A 20272-nucleotide genomic window follows, 5' to 3' on the forward strand; every position below is an offset into this window, starting at 1 on the left:
CAATTAGTTTCTCTAATGCAACAGAATTGCAAGTTCCATGGACTTCCAATGGAAGATCCTCATCAGTTTTTAGCTGAATTCTTGCAAACCTGTGACACAGTCAAGACTAATGGGGTTAACCCTGAGGTCTATAGACTGATGCTATTCCCTTTTGCTGTAAGAGACAGAGCTAGAATATGGTTGGATTCTCAACCTAAAGAAAGCCTGGACTCTTGGGAAAAGCTAGTCAATGCCTTCTTGGCAAAGTTCTTTCCACCACAAAGATGGAGTAAGCTTAGAGTGGAAGTCCAAACCTTCAGACAGAAGGATGGAGAATCCCTCTATGAAGCTTGGGAAAGATACAAACAATTAATCAGAAGATGTCCTTCATACATGCTTTCTGAATGGAGCATCATAGGAATTTTCTATGATGGTCTCTCTGAACTATCTAAGATGTCCTTGGATAGCTCTGCTGGAGGATCTCTTCATCTGAAGAAGACGCCTGCAGAAGCTCAAGAATTGATTGAAATGGTTGCAAATAACCAGTTCATGTACACTTCTGAAAGGAATCCAGTGAACAATGGGACTAGTCAGAAGAAAGGAGTTCTTGAGATTGACACTCTGAATGCCATATTGGCTCAGAATAAAATATTGACTCAACAAGTCAATTTGATTTCTCAAAGTCTGTCTGGAATGCAAAATGCACCAAACAGTACTAAAGATGCTTCATCTGAGGAAGAAGCTTATGATCCTGAGAACCCTTCCATGGAAGAGGTGAATTACCTAGGAGAACCCTATGGAAATACCTACAATTCTTCATGGAGAAATCACCCAAATCTCTCATGGAAGAATCAAGAGAGACCTCAACAAGGTTTCAATAACAATAATGGTGGAAGAAACAGGTTTAGCAATGGCAAGCCTTTTCCATCATCTTCTCAGCAACAGACAGAGAGTTCTAAGCAGAATACTTCTGACTTAGCAACAATGGTCTCTGATCTAATTAAAACCACTCAAAGTTTCATGAATCAAACAAGGTCTTCCATTAGGAATTTGGAAGGACAAGTGGGTCAGCTGAGTAAGAAAGTTACTGAACTCCCTCCTAGTACTCTCCCAAGCAATACAGAAGAAAATCCAAAAGGAGAATGCAAAGCCGTAGACATGGCCGAATATGGAGAGGAAATAGAGGAGGAGGACGCCACTGAGGAAGACCTCAGTGGGCGTGTACCAACCTCCTCTGAGTTCCTCAATGAGGAACAATGGGAATCTGAGGCTCAAAATGAGACCATAGAGATTCCATTGGACTTACTTCTGCCATTCATGAGCTCTGATGAGTATTCTTCCTCTGAAGAGGATGAGTATGTCACTGAAGAGCAAGTTGCTAAATACCTTGGAGCAATCATGAAACTAAATGACAAGTTATTTGGAAATGAGACTTGGGAGGATGAACCTCCCTTGCTCACCAAAGAACTGGATGACTTGTCTAGGCAGAAACTGCCTCAAAAGAGGCAGGATCCTGGGAAGTTTTCTATACCTTGTACCATAGGCACCATGACCTTCAAGAAGGCCTTGTGTGACTTAGGGTCAAGTGTGAACCTCATGCCCCTCTCTGTAATGGAGAAATTAGGGATCCTTGAGGTGCAAGCTGCAAGAATCTCATTAGAGATGGCAGACAATTCAAGAAAACAAGCTCATGGACTTGTAGAGAATGTTTTGGTGAAGATTGAAAACCATTACATCCCTACTGACTTCATAGTCCTAGAGACTGGGAAGTGCATGGATGAATCCATCATCCTTGGCAGACCCTTCCTAGCCACAGCAAAGGCTGTGATTGATGTTGATAGAGGAGAGTTGATCATTCAAGTGAATGAAGAATCCTTGGTGTTTCAGGCCCAAGGACATCCCTCTATCATCATGGAGAGGAAGCATGAAGAGCTTCTCTCAAAACAGAGCCAAACAGAGCCCCCACAGTCAAACTCTAAGTTTGGTGTTGGGAGGCTACAACCAAACTCTAAGTTTGGTGTTGAAACCCCACATTCAAACTCTAAGTTTGGTGTTGGGAGGTTCCAACACGGTTCTGAGTACTTCTGAGGCTCCATGAGAGTCCTCTGTCAAGCTAATGACATTAAAGAAGCGCTTGTTGGGAGGCAACCCAATGTTTTATAGTTAACTATTTTCTTTTGTTATTTTATCTTTTTTGTAGGTTGATGATCATAAGAAGTCACAAAAACAATGAAAAAAGCAAAAACAGAATGAAAAACAGGAAGAAAAACAGCACACCCTGGAGGAGAAGAAACTGGCGTTCAAACGCCAGTAATGCTAGCTGTTGGGCGTTTAACGCCCAGTCTGGCACCATTCTGGGCGTTTAACGCCAGAAAGGGGCACCAGACTGGCGTTAAACGCCAGTAAAGGGCAAGAACCTGGCGTTAAACGCCAGGAATGGGCACCAGCCCGGCGTTTAACGCCAGAAATGGCTCAAAACGTGATTTTGAGCCACATTTGGTGCAGGGATGACTTTTCCTTGACACTACAGGATCTGTGGACCCCACAGGACCCTACCATCACTCTCTCTCTTCTTCCCTCATTCACCAATCACCTCAACACCTCTTCCCCAAAAACCCTTCACCTATCAAATCCCATCTTTCTCTTCACCACTCACATCCATCCTTCATAAAACCCCACCAACCTCACCCTTCAAATTCAAACCACTTTCCCTCCCAAACCCACCCAAAATGGCCGAACCATTACCCCCCTCTCTCCTATAAATACCCTTCTTCAACTCTTCATTTTCACACAACCTAAACCCCCTTTTCTTACCCTTCTTGGCCGAACACACTACCATCTCCCTTCTACTCTCTTCTTTCTTCTTTTGCTCGAGGACGAGCAAACATTTTAAGTTTGGTGTGGTAAAAGCGTTGCTTTTTCATTTTTCCATAACCATTTATGGCATCCAAGGCCGGAGAAACCTCTAAAAAGAGGAAAGGGAAGGCAAAAGCTTCCACCTCCGAGTCATGGGAGATGGATAGATTCCTCTCAAGGGTGCATCAAGACCACTTCTATGAAGTTGTGGCCTTGAAGAAGGTGATCCCCGAAGTCCCCTTTTCACTCAAAAAGGGTGAATATCCGGAGATCCGCCATGAGATCCGAAGAAGAGGTTGGGAAGTTCTTACCAACCCCATTCAACAAGTCGGAATCTTGATGGTTCAAGAGTTCTATGCCAATGCATGGATCACAAAGAACCATGACCAAAGTGTGAACCCGAATCCAAAGAATTATCTCACTATGGTTCGGGGGAAATACTTGGATTTTAGTCCGGAAAGTGTGAGGGTGGCGTTCAACTTGCCTATGATGCAAGGAGAAGAGCATCCTTACACTAGAAGGGTCAACTTTGATCAAAGGTTGGACCAAGTTCTCACAACCATATGTGAAGAGGGCGCACAATGGAAGCAAGATTCAAGAGGAAAGCCGGTCCAATTGAGAAGGCATGACCTCAAGCCCGTGGCTAGAGGATGGTTAGAGTTCATACAACGCTCAATCATCCCCACTAGCAACCGGTCCGAAGTTACCATAGACCGGGCCATCATGATTCATAGCATCATGATTGGAGAAGAAGTAGAAGTTCATGAGGTTATAGCTCAAGAACTCTACAAGGTGGCGGACAAGACCTCCACTTTGGCAAGGTTAGCCTTTCCTCATCTCATTTGTCACCTCTGTTATTCAGTTGGAGTTGACATAGAGGGAGACATTCCCATTGATGAGGACAAGCCCATCACCAAGAAAAGGATGGAGTACACAAGAGATCTCACTCATCATGAGATCCCTGAGATTCCTCAAGGGATGAATTTTCCTCCACAAAACTATTGGGAGCAACTAAACACCTCCCTAGGAGAATTGAGTTCCAACATGGGACAACTGAGGGTGGAGCATCAAGAACACTCCATCATCCTTCATGAAATTAGAGAAGATCAAAGAATCATGAGGGAGGAGCAACAAAGACAAGGAAGAGACATTGAGGAGCTCAAGCACTCCATAGGATCTTCAAGAGCAAGAAAGAGCCGCCATCACTAAGGTGGACCCGTTCTTTGATTTCCTTGTTATTGTTCTTCTGTTTTTCAAAAATTATGCTTTATGTTTATCCATGTTTGTGTCTTATGATCATTAGTGTCTTAGTGTCTATGCCTTAAAGTTATGAATGTCCTATGAATCCATCACCTTTCTTCAATAAAAACGTGCCTAATTGATAAAAGAAAGAATTGCATGAATTTTGAATTTTATAATAGTTTAATTATTTTGATGTGGTGGCAACACTTTTGTTCTTTGAATGTATGCTTAAACAGTGCATATGTCTTTTGAATTTGTGGTTCATGAATGTTGGCTCTTGAAAGAATGATGAAAAAGGAGACATGTTACTGAGGATCTGAAAAATCAATAAAATGATTCTTGAAGCAAGAAAAAGCATTGCAAAAAAAAAAAAAAAAAAAAAAAAACCGAAAAAAAAAGGAAAGAGAAAAAGAAAGAAAAAGAAAGAATAAAGTTGTGATCCAAGGCAAATAAGAGTGTGCTTAAGAACCCTGGACACCTCTAATTGGGGACTTTAGCAAAACTGAGTCACAATCTGAAAAAGGTTCACCCAATTATGTGTCTGTGGCATGTATGTATCCGGTGGTAATACTGGAAGACAGAGTGCTTTGGGCCACAGCCAAGACTCAATAAATAGCTATGTTCAAGAATCATCATACTTTACTAGGAGAATCATTAACACTATCTGGATTCTGAGTTCCTAAAGAAGCCAATCATTCTAAATTACAAGGGATAGAGTGAGATGCCAAAACTGTTCAGAGGCAAAAAGTAAAAGCCCCGCTCATCTAATTAATACTGATCTTCACAGATGTTTTTGGAATTCATTGCATATTCTCTTCTTTTTATCTTATTTGATTTTCAGTTGCTTGAGGACAAGCAACAATTTAAGTTTGGTGCTGTGATGAGCGGATAATTTGTATACTTTTTGGCATTGTTTTTAGTATGTTTTTAGTATGATATAGTTAGTTTTTAGTATATTTTTATTAGTTTTTAGTTAAAATTCACTTTTCTGGACTTTACTATGAGTTTGTGTGTTTTTCTGTGATTTCAGGTATTTTCTGGCTGAAATTGAGGGACCTGAGCAAAAATCTGATTCAGAGACTCAAAAGGACTGCAGATGCTGTTGGATTCTGACCTCCCTGCACTCGAAGTAGATTTTCTGGAGCTACAGAAGCCCAATTGGCGCGCTCTCAACGGCGTTGGAAAGTAGACATCCTGGGCTTTCCAGCAATATATAATAGTCTATACTTTGCCCAAGATTTGATGGCCCAAACCGGCGTTCAAAGTCACCTCAAGAAATCCCAGCGTTAAACGCTGGAACTGGCACCCAAATGGGAGTTAAACGCCCAAACTGGCACCAAAGCTGGCGTTTGACTCCAAGAAGAGTCTCTACACGAAATTGCTTCATTGCTCAGCCCAAGCACACACCAAGTGGGCCCGGAAGAGGATTTTTATGTCATTTACTCATTTCTGTACACCCTAGGCTACTAGTTTCTTATAAGTAGGACCTTTTACTATTGTATAAAAATCTTTTGATCACTTTTAGATCTCTAGATCATCTTTGAACATTTTAGTTCTTAGATCATTGGGAGGCTGGCCATTCGGCCATGCCTAGACCTCATGCTTATGTATTTTCAACGGTGGAGTTTCTACACACCATAGATTAAGGTGTGGAGCTCTGCTGTACCTCGAGTATTAATGCAATTACTATTGTTCTTTCATTCAAATTCCACTTGTTCTTTTACCAAGATATCACTTGTTCTTCAACATGATGAAGGTGATGATTGACGCCCATCACCATTCTCACTCATGAACAAAGTGACTGACAACCACTCTTGTTCTACAAGCATTGAGGCTTGGTGAATATCTCTTGGATTCCTGATTGCACGATGCATGGTTGATCGCCTGACAACCGAGTGCTCGCCTGACAAACGAGCCAACCATTCCGTGAGATCAGAGTCTTCGTGGTATAGGCAAGAACTGATGGCAGCATTCAAGAGAATCCGGAAGGTCTAACCTTGTCTGTGGTATTCTGAGTAGGATTCAATGATTGAATGACTGTGACGTGCTTCAAACCTGTAACCTACTGGGCGTTAGTGACAGACGCAAAAGAGTTATTCTATTCCGGTAGGGGAGAGAACCAAACCGGTGATTGGCAGCACTGTGACAGAGTGTGTGCATTAGCTTTCACTGCGAGGATGGGAGGTAGCTGCTGACAACAGTGAGACCCTATACGAGCTTGCCATGGAAAGGAGTAAGAAGGGTTGGATGAAGACAGTAGGAAAGCAGAGAGACGGAAGGGAAGGCATCTTCATGCGCTTATCTGAAGTTCCTACCAATGAATTACATAAGTATCACTATCTTTATCTTTTATGTTATTTTCGTTCATCACCATATATATCTGAGTTTGCCTGACTAAGATTTACAAGATGACCATAGCTTGCTTCAATACTAACAATCTCCGTGGGATCGACCCTTACTCACGTAAGGTTTATTACTTGGACGACCCAGTGCACTTGCTGGTTAGTTGTGCGAAGTTGTGTAATGCCATGGTATTGAGCGCACCAAGTTTTTGGAGCCATTACCAGGGATTATGAGAGTTGTGAAAAAGTAGAGTTCACAATTTTGCGCACCAAACACCACAGACAAGGTTTAGACCTTCCGGATTCTCTTGAATGCCGCCATCAGTCCTAGCTTATACCACGAAGATTCCGATTAAAGAATCCAAGAGATAACTACTCAATCTAAGGTAGAACGGAGGTGGTTGTCAGGCACACGTTCATAGTTGAGAATGATGATGATTGTCATGGATCATCACATTCATCCGGATTAAGAACAAGTATTATCTTAGAATGGAAGCAAGCATGATTGAATAAGAAACAGTAGTAATTGCATTAATCCATCAAGACACAGCAGAGCTCCTCACCCCCAACCATGGGGTTTAGAGACTCATACCGTGAAAGGTACACAAAGGAAACGTGTAAAGTGTCATGAGGTACAGATACAATGTCCAAAGGTCCTATTAATAGTAAACTAGTAACCTAAGGTTTACAGAAATGAGTAAATGACAGAAAAATCCACTTCTGGGCCCACTTGGTGTGTGCTTGGGCTGAGCAATGAAGCATTTTCGTGTAGAGACCTTTTCTGGAGTTAAACGCCAGCTTTCATGCCAGTTTGGGCGTTTAACTCCAAGTTTTATGCCAGTTCCGGCGTTTAACGCTGGAATTTCTGAGGCCGGATTGCTACGCCGATTTGGGCCATCAAATCTTGGGCAAAGTATGGACTATCATATATTGCTGGAAAGCCCAGGATGTCTACTTTCCAACGCCGTTGAGAGCGCGCCAATTGGGCTTCTGTAGCTCCAGAAAATCCACTTCGAGTGCAGGGAGGTCAGAATCCAACAGCATCTGCAGTCCTTTTCAGTCTCTGAATCAGATTTTTGCTCAGAACCTTCAATTTCAGCCAGAAAATACCTGAAATCACAGAAAAATACACAAACTCATAGTAAAGTCCAGAAAAGTAAATTTTAATTAAAAACTAATAAAAATATACTAAAAACTAACTAAATCATTCTAAAAACAATGCCAAAAAGCATACAAATTATCCGCTCATCAGATTCTTTGTGTGCAAATGTGTAAATTTCACAAGGAATTAGCTGATGAACATCCACCTGTTTTACCAGCATAATACAGTGAATCATCACTGTCCCCTTGATAGTGACTTCAGAGCGGTTACTGGTGGAAAGAATAGAACGCCAAATGAAATCCAGCCAGCCCCTAGCAACTGGTTTGAGATCTCCTCTCTTCAGTTGGTTTGGGACACCTTTTGTGTTGGTTATCCACTTAGTTCCAGGAATGCATATATCTTCTAGAACTTGATCCAGCCTTTTATCCTTAACCATTCTCCTATTAAAGGATTCTGGATCATCTTGTAGTTGAGGAAGTTTAAGGACTTCTCTCACTTTATCAAGGTGTAAGTAAATAATCTTCCCCCTGACCATAGTCCGAAAGGTGTGGAAGGCATTTCCTTCTAATCTTTACTTATCTGTCAGCCACAGATTTGCATAGAATTCATAGACCATGTTTCTTCCCATAAGCACCTCAGGATTAGCTAGGACTTCTCAGCCTCTATTTCAAATCTGTTCTTGGATCTCCGGATATTCGTCTTCTTTCAGATCAAATTTAACTTCCGGGATCACTGATCTTCTGCCCACAATTTTGAAGTAATGGTCTGCATGTTCTTTGGTGTAGAACCTCTCATGTATCCATTGTGGTTTTGGATTATTTTCTTTCTTGCCTCTTAGAGTGGTTTGTTTTCCTTTAGGAGCCATGATCATAGTCAGTGATCATGGAAAAACACACCAAACTTAAATCTTTGCTTCTCCTCAAGCAAAAGAAAAGAAAAAAAGGAATAGAAGGAGAGAAGGATTCGAAAGATGGCTCAAGGAGGAAGGCCGAACATGCATTTAAAAGGGAGGGGGGACTGGGTTCAAAAATTTAGAAAAAAAAATAAAAAGATATGATTGATAAAACATGATATGAAAAAGATAGGATTTTAAAATTGAAAGGATTTAAGAAATATATGAGGAGTTGAAATCTGAATTTTTGTTGATGCAATTGAGAAATAAAAGATGATATGGATGAATTAAAAAAAGATTTGGAAAGAAATTAGAAAGATAATTGAGTTTTTTTAAAATGGTTTGAACACAAATTGAAAAGGAGTTGAAAAGATTTGATAAGATTATGAATTTTTTCAAATAGGGACTGAAAGGTGAAGATTTGTAATGTTTTTATGCAGAAAATTATGAATTAAAACAAGAAAATTTGAAAAAAATTTAATTCGGAACGAAATTCCCCTCCCCCTACTGTTCTGGCGTTAAACACCCAGAATGATAGCCATTCTGGCGTTTAACGCCCATCTAGTGGCCATTTTGGGCGTTTAACGCCCAGCCAGGGTACCTGGCTGGCGTTAAACGCCAGAAAGCCTTTGTCACTGGGCATTTTTCTAAACGCCTAAGAGGATACTATTTCTGGTGTTAGACGCCCAGAATGCCTGCCTATTCTGGCGTTTAACGCCCAAAATGCCTCTTTACTGGCGTTTTAACGCCTGTGAGCTCTTTTTTTCTGTGATTCTTCTGCTCTATGTTTTGAACCTTCATTTTTCTGAATTATTCATTGAAATGTATTAACAAACATGAATGGAAAAGTATTAACAAAATGTATTAACAAACCTTATATAATTGTTATAAACATCTAATTTCTGCTAATGGTTGGGTTTCCTCCCAACAAGCACTTCTTTACTGTCTTTAACTGGATTTTACTGAGCTTTAATCCAGTTTCAGTCTTGAGCATTCTTGCTCAATATTGCTTTCAAGATAATGCTTGACTCTCTGTCCATTAACAATGAACTTTTTGTCAGAGTCATTATCCTGGAGCTCTACATACCCATATGGTGACACATTTGTAATCATATATAGTTCCTTCCACCGAGATTTCAGTTTCCTAGGGAATAATCTGAGCCTAGAGTTGAAGAGTAGAACCTTCTGTCCTGGCTCAAAGACTTTAGATGACAGCTTTTTGTCATGCCACCTTTTTGCTTTCTCCTTGTAAATTTTGGTATTTTCGAAAGCATTGATTCTGAACTCCTTTAGCTCATTCAACTGGAGTAATCTCTTCTCTCTAGCTGCCTTAGCATCAAGGTTTAGGAACCTGGTTGCCTAGTAGGCCTTATGTTCCAGTTCTACTGGCAGATGACAGGCTTTTCCATACACAAGCTGGTATGGAGAGGTTCCTATAGGAGTCTTGAATGCGGTTCTGTATGCCCACAGAGCATCATCCTGACTTCTTGCCCAATCCCTTCTACGGGTACTTACAGTCCATTCCAGGATTTGTTTTAGTTCTCTATTTGAGACTTCAGCTTTTCCATTTGTCTGTGGGTGATATGGAGTTGCCACTCTGTGGTTAATTCGATATCGGATCAGAGCAGAGTCAAGCTGTTTATTGCAGAAATGAGTGCCTCCATCACTGATCAGTACTCTAGGGACACCAAACCTGCTGAAGATATGCTTCTGGAGGAACTTTATCACTGTTTAAGTATCATTAGTGGGTGTTGCAATTGCCTCCACCTATTTAGATACATAATCTACTGCCACCAGAATATAAGTGTTTGAATATGAAGGTGGAAAAGGTCCCATGAAGTCAATACCCCATACATCAAACAACTCAATCTCTAAGATCCCTTGCTGAGGCATGGCATAACCATGACGAAGATTACCAGCTCTCTAGCAGCTGTCACAGTTATGTACAAACTCTCGGGAGTCTCTATAGAGAGTAGGCCAGTAGAAGCAACATTGGAGGACCCTTGTGGCTGTTCGCTCACTTCCAAAATGTCCTCCGAATTGTGATCCATGGTAGTGCCATAGGATCTTCTACGCCTCTTCTCTAGGTACACATCTATGGATTATTCCGTCTTCACACCTCTTAAAGAGGTATGGTTCATCCCACAAGTAGTACTTTGCATCAGCAACCAACTTTTTTGTTTGCTGCCTACTGTACTCTTTGGGTATGAATCTCACAGCTTTATAGTTTGCAATGTCTGCAAACCATGGTGCTTCCTGAATGGCAAACAATTGCTCATCCAAAAAGGTTTCAGAGATCTCAGTAGGAGGGAGGGATGCTCTTGCTACTGGTTCTATCCGGGACAGGTGGTCAGCCACTTGGTTCTCTATCCCTTTTCTGTCTCTTATTTCTATAACAAACTCTTACAAAAGCCCCATCTTATGAGTTTGGGTTTTGAATCCTGCTTTGTGAGAAGATATTTCAGAGCAGCATGGTCAGTGTACACAATCACTTTTGTCCCTACTAAATAAGATCTGAACTTGTCAATAGCATAAACCACACTGCAAGCAACTCCTTTTCTATGGTTGGGTAATTCTTCTGTGAGTCATTTAGAACACGGCTAGCATAATAAATGACATACAGAAGCTTGTCATGCCTCTATCCTAATACTACACCAATGGCATGGTCACTGGCATCACACATTAGTTCGAATGGTAATGTCCAATCTGGTGTAGAAATGACTGGTGCTATGACCAGTTTAGCTTTCAGAGTCTCAAAGGCCTACAGACACTCTGTGTCAAAGACAAATGGTGTGTCAGTAGCTAACAGTTTGCTCAGAGGCTTTGCAATTTTCGAAAAATCCTTTATAAACCTCCTATAGAATCATGCATGCCCCATAAAGCTTCTTATTGCCTTAACATTGGCAGGTGGTGGTAATTTTTCAATTACCTCTACCTTAGCTTGATCCACCTCTATTCCCTTGTTTGAAATTTTGTGCCTAAGGAAAATTCCTTCAGTCACCATAAAATGACATTTCTCCTAGTTTAAAACCAGGTTAGTCTCTTGTCACCTTTTCAGAACAAGTGCTAGATGGTCAAGACAGGAACTAAATGAGTCTCCAAATACTGAGAAGTCATCCATGAAGACTTCCAAAAATTTCTCTACCACATCAGAGAAGATAGAGAGCATGCATCTCTGAAAGGTTACAGGTGCATTGCAAGACCAAATGGCATCCTTCTGTAGGCGAATACTCCAGATGGACATGTGAATGCTGTTTTCTCTTTATCCTGGGGATCTACTGTAATTTGGTTGTAACCTGAATAGCCATCCAAAAAGCAGTCGTAATCATGACCTGCTAGTCTCTCTTGCATCTGGTCTATGAATGGTAAAGGAAAATGATTCTTTTTGGTGGCTGTATTGAGCCTTCTGTAGTCAATACACATACGCCACCCTGTAACTGTTCTTGTTGGAACCAGTTCATTATTTTCATTATGAACCATTGTCATGCCTCCCTTCTTGGGGAAAACTTGGACAAGGCTTACCCAGGGGCTACCAGAAATAGGATAGATAATCCCAACCTCTAGTAATTTAGTGACCTCTTTCTACACCACCTCTTTCATGGCCAGATTCAGCCGCCTCTGTGGTTGAACCACTTGCTTAGCATCATCCTCCAATAGGATCTTGTGCATGCATCTGGCTGGGCTAATGCCTTTAAGATCACTTATGAACCACCCAAGAGCTGTCTTGTGTGTCACTAGCACCTGAATTAGTGCTTTCTCTTCCTGTGGCTCTAAAGCAGAGCTTAAGATTACCGAAAAAGTATCATTTTCTCCCAGAAATGCATATTTCAGGGATGGTGGTAATGGTTTGAGCTTAGGTTTAGGAGGCATCTCCTCTTTCTGAGGAGTTTTCAGAGGTTTTCTCTAGTTCCTTCAGATCAGGCTGAACATCTTTAAAAACGTCCTCTAGCTCTGATTCGAGACTCTAAGTCATATTAACCTCTTCCACCAAAGAGTAAATAATATCAACGCTCATGCAGTCGTTTGGGATGTCTGGATGTTGCATAGCTTTGACAGCATTCAACTTAAACTCATCCTTATTGACTCTCAAGGTCACCTCCCCATTTTGGACATCAATGAGGGTACGTCCAGCTGCTAGGAAAGGTCTTCCTAGAAGGAGAGTTTCATTATTGTGCTCCTCTATTTCCAACACTACAAAGTCAGTGGGAAAGGCAAATGGCCCAACCTTGACGATCATGTCCTCAATTATGCCTGATGGCATTTTAATGGAGCCATAAGCAAGTTGGAGACATATTCGGGTTGGTTTGACTTCTTCAGTTAAACCAAGCTTTCTGATAGTATATACAGGTATTAGGTTGATACTTGCCCCAAGATCACATAGAGCTGTCTTGGTACAAGCACCCTCCAATGTGCATGGTATCATAAAGCTTCCAAGATCTTTAAACTTCTCTGGTAAGCTTTTCAGAATGAATGCACTGTATTCTTTAGTAAGAAAAACTTTTTCAGGTTCTCTCCAATCCTTCTTATGACTTAAGATATCTTCCATGAACTTAGCATAAGAGGGTATTTGCTGAAGTGCCTCTGCAAACGGAATTGAAAAACCATTATTTTATGATTTATCTTATGCTCAATTGAGTGTTTTTATCAATTCTTCACCCACTTATTCATATGAATTGCATGATTTTATAATTCCTTCCTTATTTTATGATATACGTGAAAACATGTTTCCTATGCTTTAAAAATGTTAATTTTAATTATTCTTTATTACCATTCGATGCCGTGATCCGTGTGTTGAGTATTTTCAGGCTTTATAGGGAAGGAATGGCTTAGAGGACAGAAAGGAAACACGCAAAAATGGAAGGAATGCACAAAATGGAGTTTTTGAAGAAATGGCAGTAACGCGAACGCGTGCTGATGACAAGTCATCATATACCCATTTCTCAAGCTAATTTCACTTGTTTCACTAGTTTTTATGCACTTTCTTGCACCATAAGTAAGCAATTTAGAGTGGAATTGCATGTTTCATTTGAATAAATCAACCACCACTTAATTGATGCTAAATCATGAGGTTTAAGCTAAATTTAATTGAATTTTAATTGATTTATAAACCTTGTGAATTTAGTGATACTTTGATTGGTTGTTTTGATTATTTGAAGGAGAAGAAAAGAAGAAAGGAGTGAAGCGTGGCCTAAGAAAGCGTGGCCCAAGGAAGAAAAGAGTGTAGCGCATGGAAGGGAGGAAGCCTCACTGCCCTCTACAAGAGCACACTGCCTTCCAAGAGAGCACAACAATGAACCAAGCACTCAAGGCCTCACTGCCCTACGCTCCTTGAGGGCGGAGCACAATTCTAGGCCAAGAAACAAGTGAAGGAAAAATTCTGCCCTGCCCTCCTCAAGAGCAATATCGGGCTCCTCATGGAAAAATTCAAGGAAATTGTTCTTCAAGTGCCATCCATGGGTTTCGAACCAAGCTCAACAGGGAAGGAAGTAGCGTTCAAAAGGAAGGAAAACAAGCCAAAATTAGCTTGTTTTCAACCTCCAAGGATCGAACACAAGACCTTGAGGAAGCAAGAAACTAGGCGCTACCTTGGCACCAAGAAAACCAAGAAAAAAAGGGCAACAAAAGCCATCCAGCAAGTTTTGAACTTGGGACCTCACCCAAGAACAAGGAAAGCCTGCGCTTCCCTACCCTTGTGGAGGGCAGGGCAGCATTTCTTGGTGCATGGCACACAAATTGGCACGGCCAGGAGCTTGGGCGCGCGCAGCTTGGACGCACGGGCAGGAAGGCAAGGCGCACCATGACAACACTGCCCTGCCCTCCACAAGGGCAAGGCAGCCTCCTGGGAGCAACATGGGCTGAATTTCACTCAAAAATCCAACTTAATTCAATTCTTCACCAAATCAAAAAGCCCACTCAAAATTCTTAGATCCAAATTGGAAAGTGTATAAATAGGTGTTAGTTAGGATTAGAAGAGAGTTTTTTTTTGGAGAGAGCTTACTTTCATTTTGAATTTTCATCCTTAGTCACTTGAGAGCACTTTCCATTTTTCTTTTTTTTTTTTTGCAAACTTGTCTTAAGAATCGGAGGAGAGAATTCACTTCTTCTTCCTCTGCTCGTTTTGTTTTCTTTATTGGGTTTTGTTGAGTCTTGAGTGTGAAGAATTGAGAAATTTTTGTCTCAATCTCCATTTAAGATCTCTTTGATTTTCCTACTGCATAATTGAATTGAATTCAATTTTCTTTGCTGCTTAAATCTTCAATTTCTCTTTAATTACTTTGTGAACTTGGATCTGGAAAGGCAATTGAGATCTAGACTCTGCTATCTAGTCTCTGAAGTCCTGAGATCTGATTTTCTCTTTTTGGTTCTTCTGCTGAACCACTACTGCAATTGAATTTCCATTTGCTGTTTGAAGATCTAGTCAATTTCAATTCATCTCTTGCTTGGTTAATTGTTGCAATTTAATTTCCCTTGCTTAAATTCTGAAATCCCAGTCCTCAAATCCCTTCTTTATTCAAGCAATTTATATTTCTTGCACTTTAAGTTACCGCAATTTACATTTCTTGCACTTTAAGTTTCAGTCATTTAATTTCTTGTTCTTTAAGATTCAGCACCTTTACTTTCAATTCTCTTTAATTTCTACAATTCATCCCTCTCCCTTTACATTTCCTGCTATTTACTTACTGTTGGATACAAAATCACTCAACCAATACTTGATTCGCTTGACTAAATCAACCACTAAACTAAAATTGCTCAATCCTTCAATCCCTGTGGGATCGACCTCACTCTCATGAGTTTTATTACTTGATGCGACCCGGTACACTTGCTGGTGAGTTTTGTGTTGGATCGTTTTCCACACATCAAGTTTTTGGCACCGTTGCCGGGGATTGAATAGATTGACAACGATTAAGTAAGGTGGTGGTCTAGATTAAGCACTTTTTCTTTGTTTTTCTTTTTTTTATAAGCACATTAACTGTTTGACATATTGTGTCACCTAACCCTCTAACCACATTCTAGCACTAGAATGTTCATGTTTCATTTGCTTTGTTTGTGATTTTTGCAAGTCATGGAGGCTGAGGTGCGTGAAGAGGGAGTGAGCAACAATACCTAGCCTGCAAGAAGGGTGTTGGCTTCTTACACTATCCCCAATGCAAGAAACTGCGGGAGTAGCATACTCACTCCCAACGTTCATGGAAATAATTTTGAGTTGAAGCCTCAACTTATCACTCTGGTGCAGAACAATTGCTCCTATGGAGGAAGTCCACTTGAAGATCCAAACCAACACTTATCCATCTTCCTCAGGATTTGTGAAACTGTCAAAACAAGTGGTGTGCATCCAGACATCTACAAGCTACTGCTGTTTCCATTCTCTCTGAAGGATAAGGCCACTCAATGGCTAGAGACATTTCCCAAAGAAAGTATCAATAATTGGGAAGACTTAGTGAGCAAATTCCTAGCCAAGTTCTATCCTCCCCAAAGGATTATCAGACTCAAAACAGAGGTCCAAACATTCACTCAGATGGATGGAGAGTCATTGTATGATGCATGGGAAAGATACAAGGCTTTACTCAGGAAGTGTCTACCAGAAATGTTCAAAGAATGGGATAAACTTCAAAACTTCTATGAAGGATTGACTCTGAAAGCTCAGGAAGCACTAGATCATTCAGCAGGAGGTTCTTTGCAATTAATAAAGACAGCCAGAGGAAGCCCAAAACCTCATAGACATGGTGGCAAACAATCAATACTTCTATGGTCATCAAAGGCAACGCCAACCAGCCCCGAGAAAGGATGTGCTGGAACTTGAAGGTGTTGATGTTCTCTTGGCACAAAACAAACAGATGCATCAACAGCTTCAGCAACAAATAGAAATGATGGCCAAGAAAATTGATGGACTGCAAGGTGCTGCAGTAAACACACAACGCCAATCTCAAACTTCACATGGGTGGAATCAATCTGAAGAAAGTTTTGGGACATTCAATTATGAGCAACAAAGCTCTGAGCAGGTGCAATGCATGAATAACACTTCAAATTCATTACAACACAATTTTCATGGTGATGCACACAAGACACCCTGTAAGACTCATTCTAATTCAAGGTGGGGTGAGCACCAGAACCAAGGACAAAGTGACTTCAACTATAGCAGCTGATGAGCGGATAATTTATATGCTTTTTGGCATTGTTTTTAGTATGTTTTTGGTATCTTTTAGTTAGTTTTTAGTATATTTTTATTAGTTTTTAATAAAAATTCACTTTTCTGGACTTTACTATGAGTTTGTGTGTTTTTCTGTGATTTCAGGTATTTTCTGACTGAAATTGAAGGTTCTGAGCAAAAATCTGATCCAGAGACTGAAAAGGACTGCAGATGCTGTTGGATTCTGACCTCCCTGCACTCGAAGCGGATTTTCTGGAGCTACAGAAGCCCAATTGGCGCGCTCTCAACGGCATTGGAAAGTAGACATCCTGGGCTTTCCAGCAATATATAATAGTTCATACTTTGCCCAAGATTTGATGGCCCAAACCGGCGCTCAAAGTCACCTACAGAAATTCCAGCGTTAAACGCCGGAACTGGCATAAAAATTGGAGTTAAACGCCCAAACTGGCATGGAAGCTGGCGTTTAACTCCAAAAAAGGTCTCTACACGAAATTCCTTCATTGCTCAGCCCAAGCACACACCAAGTGGGCCCGGAAGTGGATTTTTCTGTCATTTACTCAATTCTGTAAACCTTAGGATACTAGCTTTTACTACTTATAGGACCTTTTGACATTGTATCCGTACCTTATGACCTCATAACATTTTGTACACGTTTCTTTCCACAGTATGAGCCTCTAAACCCCATGGTTGGGGGTGAGGAGCTCTGCTGTGTCTTGATGGATTAATGCAATTACTACTGTTTCTCATTCAATCATGCTTGCTTCCATTCTAAGATAATACTTGTTCTTAATCCGGATGAATGTGATGATCAGTGACAATCATCATCATTCTCAACTATGAACATGTGCCTGACAACCACCTCTGTTCTACCTTAGATTAAGTAGTTATCTCTTGGATTCTTTTATCGGAATCTTCGTGGTATAAGCTAGACTGATGGCGGCATTCAAGAGAATCCGGAAGGTCTAAACCTTGTCTGTGGTATTCTGAGTAGGATTCAATGACTGAATGACTGTGACGTGCTTCAATCTCCTGAAGGCGGGGCGTTAGTGACAGACGCCAAAAGAATCACTGGATTCTACTCCGGTCTGATTGAGAACCGACATATGGAATGCCGTGCCGTGACAGGGCATTAGGAATCGTTCCAATGAGAGGATGGGAGGTAGCCACTGACAACGGTGAAACCCTACACACAGCTTGCCATGGAAGGAGACTTGCGTGTTTGATGAAGAAGACAGTAGGAAAGCAGAGATTCAGAAGATGGAGCATCTCCAAACCTCAACCTATTCTCCATTACTGCAAAACAAGTAACCATTTCATGTTCTTTTACTTTTTACAATCAATCCTGATAATTTCTGATATCCTGACTAAGATTTACAAGATAACCATAGCTTGATTCAAGCCGACAATCTCCGTGGGATCGACCTTTGCTCACGCAAGGTATTACTTGGACGACCCAGTGCACTTGCTGGTTAGTTGTGCGGGATTGCAAAAGTGTTATTGCAATTTCGTGCACCAGCAGCATTAGCAACACAAACAACCAAAACCATTCATCCAATAATACTAACCAATTCAAAAACCCACAAAACACATACCACCAATCCCATAACAACTCACAAAACCACCAGAATAACTTTTCTACATCCACATCCCATCCTCAAAGTACCCCCACAATTAATTCAAACAACTTCCAACAACAACCATTTCATTTCACACAACCACAACCAAATCCAGACTCTCAAAGAATCTCAAGTCTAGAGAAAATGATGGAGAAACTCATGAAAAATTAAGAGATGGCAAGACAAGATCAGGAAACTGCAAGGAAAGATCAGGCCCTGGCATTCAAAAATCAAGAGGCCGCAATCAGAAACCTTGAGAGACACATGGGGCAAATGGCTAAGCAAATTTCAGAAATGGGTGAGAAGAGAGCAAATACCTTCTCCAATGTCATTGAAGAACACCCAAGGGACAAAGGAAAAGCCACAAAATGGGAGGAGTGCAAAGCAATTATAGTGGAAAGTGAGGAGACTAGGGAGAAAGAAGCCATCAATCAAGAAGAACACAATAGAGAAGTTCCACAAGAAGAAATAGAGGACAAAAGTGAAAAGGATCAGACAACTAAGAAGGCACAAATCTCAAAGGGAGACAAGAACATCCTTGAATCACAACTACAAGAGAAGAGGGAAGAAGTGAATCCTTGTGTCCCAAAACTTCCATACCCTCAGAGGTTTAAAAAAGAAAATGAGGATAAGCAATACTCAAAATTCCTGGACATATTCAAGACGCTCAGCATCAATATTCCTTTCTTGGAAGTACTTGAACATATGCCACTATATGCCAAATTTATGAAAGAAGTACCCACAAAGAATAGATCCCTAAAGGAAGTACAGATTGTTGAGATGACAAAGGAATGTAGTGCTATCCTCCAAAGAGAGTTGCCAGAGAAGAAAGATGATCCTGGGAGTTTTTACATACCTTGCACCATAGGAAACATAACAATTGAGAAGTCATTCTGTGACCTCGGTGCAAGCATAAACTTGATGCCTTTGTCTCTAATGAGGAAACTTCAAATTTCTGAGCTGAAATCCACACGAATAGTTCTCCAAATGGCTGACAAATCCATTAAGCAAGCACTGGGAGTTGTGGAGAATGTGTTGGTAAAAGTGGAAAAATTCTTTCTCCCTGCTGACTTTGTTATCTCAGATATAGAAAAGGACCTTAACACTCCCATCATCTTGGGGAGGCCTTTCCTAGCTACGGGCAGAGCATTACTAGATGCTAAAAAAGGGGAATTGTTGCTAAGAGTGCATGATGAGCACCTAGCATTCCATGTTTTTAAAACCATGCATGAGCCTACCCAAGAAGAAGATTGTATGAAGGATAAAGCCAGAGATCAAAGCCTGAAGGAGGTAGTCAATGAGTTAACTCCAAAAGACTTCTAAATACATGCTTGAAAGCAGTAGAGATGGTGCAACAAACCAAAGAAATCAAGGAGGAACTAGATCCAAAGCCCCCAGATGAGAAATTTAACATCCCAGATAAAGAACCACCAAGGTAGGGAATATCTTTTGAGAAAGAAAAAAAGAAGAGGCCAAGAGGGTGGAAAAACAAGAAGATCCCCACTGAAGGCTTCTCACCAGGGGATAAAGTGATGTTAAACACCCAACCAATGAAGGTGTCTCCACAAGTGTCTGAATACTACACTGTGAACCAGGTCCTTTCACTTGAACACCTAGAGATCATCAAAGAGGAGACCGGAAGGAAGTTCACAGTAAGAGGTGAAAAGCTGAGGCACTATGATTTTCAGCCTCCATGATCAAAGAATGGAGGATGTCAAGCTAATGACAATAAAGAAGCGCTTGTTGGGAGGCAACCCAACCGGAGGTAGTTTTCTTTTCATAGCTTTTTCAATAAAAATGTTGAATAATTGGTATGCATTGCAAGGAGCTAAGTTTGATGTTGCACACCAAAATAATTTAAGGGAGAATGAAAGATTCTAAGTTTGGTGTTCCACCAAAATCTCATTTAAAAACATCCTCACTTCCTGCATAATGCTAGCTCCAAGCAATCAGACAGATTATTCAACTACTTAACTGCTTTCTAGTTTTAATTCCATAACCTTTAGCAAGGACACAAGGTTTCACATATGGTTAATTTGTTGCATCAGAGGCTGTGGCAAACAATTAAGTTTGGTGTTCCCACACCAAAATAAA

General features: G+C 40.8%; 1 non-coding gene across 1 annotated transcript; it reads right to left on the minus strand.

Moving 5' to 3' along the window:
* Nucleotides 1-270: 270 nt before the first annotated feature.
* On the minus strand, nucleotides 271-378 carry LOC130959795 (small nucleolar RNA R71). Its single transcript, XR_009078860.1, has one exon. It is a non-coding gene; the product is annotated as a small nucleolar RNA R71 (small nucleolar RNA).
* Nucleotides 379-20272: the final 19894 nt, after the last annotated feature.

Source organism: Arachis stenosperma, chromosome 10 (genome assembly GCF_014773155.1).
Source record: "Arachis stenosperma cultivar V10309 chromosome 10, arast.V10309.gnm1.PFL2, whole genome shotgun sequence".
Classification (NCBI taxonomy): domain Eukaryota; kingdom Viridiplantae; phylum Streptophyta; class Magnoliopsida; order Fabales; family Fabaceae; genus Arachis; species Arachis stenosperma.